This window comes from Chiloscyllium plagiosum, chromosome 34, assembly GCF_004010195.1.
Source record: "Chiloscyllium plagiosum isolate BGI_BamShark_2017 chromosome 34, ASM401019v2, whole genome shotgun sequence".
In the NCBI taxonomy this organism is placed as follows: Eukaryota; Metazoa; Chordata; class Chondrichthyes; order Orectolobiformes; family Hemiscylliidae; genus Chiloscyllium; species Chiloscyllium plagiosum.
In genome coordinates, this window is record NC_057743.1 from 361,739 (window position 1) to 364,595 (window position 2,857).

Sequence of the window (2,857 nt, forward strand, 5' to 3'; positions counted from 1 at the left end):
GAACTGACAGCCAGACTACTGCGACCACTAGGACTCATAACAGCACACAAACCATCAGCCATTCTCAGACAACAACTCACCAGGACGAAGGACCTGATACCCAGCATAAGAAAAACCAATGTAGTGTACAAAATCCCATGCAAGGACTGCACAAAACACTACATAGGGCAAACAGGAAGGCAGCTAACGATCCGCATTCATGAACACCAACTAGCCACGAAATGACATGACCAGCTATCCTTAGTAGCCACACACTCAGATGACAAGCAATATGAGTTCAACTGGGACAACACTACTATTATAGGACAAGTGAAACAGAGAACAGGGAATTCCTAGAGGCATGGAACTCATCCACAGATTCAATGAATAAGCACATCGACCTGGACCCAATATACCCGCCACTGCAGCGGACAGCTGGAACTGACAACCGGAAGCGGCAGATACAGGTCACTATAAATGCCGGAGGAAAGATCACAGAACGCTTCACAGGAGGCTCCCAAGCACTGAGGATGTCACCTAGACAGGGGCCGAAACGATCCAGTTTTGCACATGTTCTCTGCGAAGCTCCTATTTCGCAAAATGAATCACAAAATTCTGATTTGTCAAATGAAATGTGCTTATCCAACTTGTGTGGGGGTCGCTGTGGCACTGTGGCATTGTCATGTTCATGTGGTGCTGTTATATAGGAACAATTGAGGCAATGTCAATTCTCCACATGTGTGTCAATGATACAATCCTGTGATTGGCCTCTGCAGATTCTGTTACATTTTTCATCATCCAATGTCTCCAAAGTTCTTAAAAGAAATACCACTGTCAGGAATTGGATTAATGTACTATTTTAGACTTAGTAAAAATGTTCAACGTGTGATAGACTGAGAAGATGGCAAAGATAGATACTGAAGAGAGTAAAAGATCAATGAAATACAAAATGGAGAATACTCGTACAAAAGTAATTTAAAAACTAAAGATGAGAGATAGATGCTATCCGTAATCTGGACGTTACAGCTGCAAATATCAGGCGTGACTGAGGCCATGAAAACATTGCTAGAACAGCAGTACAACACATTTTAAAATGTAGATGTGGAACTTCACATACTTTGATCGCCATTCTTTTAGAGCAATGCAACCCATTCACAGGACTGAAGATTTTTCTCTTATGAACAATAATGGATATGAGGCCATATTATAAACTCAGAAATAAAAAGTTTGCTAAAATTGGAAATCTGTAATTAACACAATGTTGGAAATAAACAGTAGCTTTTGAAACTGTGAAATGAAAAGATAGATTAACTTTGGGGAGGCCTTTAGTTCTTCTGGAGAGTCCATAGTCAAAACATGACTAACATATTGTAGTTATGTAAATGTTTCTTTTATACCAGAACTCTACATTGTACAGATACTTTGTGAAGAATTAGAATTAGATTTTATTGTCACATGTACTCAGAACAGGAGTACAGTGAAAAGTGTAGAAAGTCATTATTCTATGGTGCCATCTTAAAATACAAAAACAAAACTAGAATTTTTTTAAAAAGAGAAGACATAAAGGAAACAGAGCCAAGCACTGCCACAGAGTGTGATTGAGTTTTGAGAAGATTTGTAGCTCTGGTTGAGGTTCTGGATGTAAGAGAGCAAACCTACATCCAGAACAGAGTGTGGTGCAGGCAGATTCAATCAAGATATTAAAAAAGGAATTAGACTTACTTGAAAAGGAGAAAAATATACAAGGCTATGGGGAGAAAGTAGTGCGATTTTCATTTGGAAAGCTGACATAGACATAATGTCTCGTTTTGTGCTATAATACATCAGTGATTCTGATGTATACAATAAAGGAAATATTATATAGGGCATCTTTCAGGGTATCTCAAAACACTACAGAGCCAAGAGCTGTAGTTCCTGCTGTTATATGGGAAGCATAGTAGCCAACTCATACACAGCAAGGCCCCTGAAACAGAAACATTATTAGGACATTTATTTGACTCTTGTGAGATGTTAACCAGAATAATGGGAAAACTCTATCCTTTTCTTCAGAAGATTCTACATAATCTTTGAAACATAGAAACTCACTTCACCTGACAATGGAACAGTGCTCCAAAAGCGTGTGATTCCAAATATACTTCTTGGACTATAACCTGGGGTTTTGTGACTTCTGTCCACCCCTGTCCAACACCAGCACCTCCACATCTTTGAAACATCGAAGCCAGGAGCAGCCATTCAACCCTTTGAGCTTGCTCAGCCATTCTTTATAATCAAGGCTGATCATGAAGCTCAATTCCCTGATCCTGTCTACAACCTCCCTTGCACTACCCCCATATCCCTTGATCCCTTTAGCTGTGAGAGCTATATCTATCTTCTTCTTGAATACACGTAGTCTTTTGGTCTCAGCCACCTTGTGTCACTTTGTCTCACCCTCTGTCGGTGAAGAAATTCCTCCTCATCTCAGTCCTAAAAAGTTTGTCCTTTAACCTTAACACCCAGTCTGGACTCTCCCACTATCAGTAACATCCTCCCTATACCTAAACTGTCTGGTCCTGTTAGGATTTCATAGGTTTTTAAGTACAGGGTTGCTTTTCGGACTGAAGGACTGAGAAGAGTGGTGTGTGACGAAGATTGGTGCTGAATCCATTGTTTTTTGTCATTTATATAACTGATTTGGATGTGAATATAGGAGCTATGGATAATAAGTTTGCAGATGACACCAAAATAGATGGTGTAGTGGACAGCAAACAAGGTCCCCTCAGAGTACAATGGGACTTTGATCAGATGGGCCAATGGGGTGCGGAGTGGCAGAAAGAGTTTAATTTAGATAGATGCTTGGTGCTGCATTTTGGAAAGACAGATCAGAGCTGGACTTCATGAT